We start from the raw sequence: 483 nt of genomic DNA on the forward strand, positions 1-483 counted from the left end.
TCCTACGGGAGGAAGTCTTTTTTATTTCATTTAAGGGGAGACTTGAGATTCCAATGGAAGACTAAGAAGGAAGCAGAAGGGGATAAGAAAAGAAAACAATTATGGAAGGGGATAGAGGAAGGATAATTACCCATATATGAATCAAAGTCAAAGAGAAGAATTTTCGTACATATATCTATATAAACAAAGGCGCGCCAGCATTTGTGTGCGTCCGTCTGTCTGCGTGCCATTGTATACCGACATACAGTATGACTAATTCGTCATTTTGCCTTGCGAAATAAGGCGAAATGAATTGACAACAAAGAAAAAAACCAAACAAGAAGAAAACAGAAGGGAAAAAAACAAGGGAAATTGGAAACGCAAGTGAGGGACGCGGGAGACACTCATCGAATAAGACTTTCATATTGGTTGTCCCTCTTTCAGGCGGTGTTATTAAGTCATCATTTCCAATTAAGGACGCGCGATATTGCTGTGGTTAGTAGG

General features: G+C 39.8%; 1 protein-coding gene across 1 annotated transcript in view; it reads left to right on the plus strand.

Moving 5' to 3' along the window:
* LOC119590656 (proteoglycan Cow-like) overlaps positions 1 to 483 on the plus strand; it is a gene marked incomplete in the record, with an annotated part of 201,110 nt that overhangs the window by 74,101 nt on the left and 126,526 nt on the right.

Source organism: Penaeus monodon, chromosome 27, assembly GCF_015228065.2.
Source record: "Penaeus monodon isolate SGIC_2016 chromosome 27, NSTDA_Pmon_1, whole genome shotgun sequence".
NCBI lineage: Eukaryota > Metazoa > Arthropoda > Malacostraca > Decapoda > Penaeidae > Penaeus > Penaeus monodon.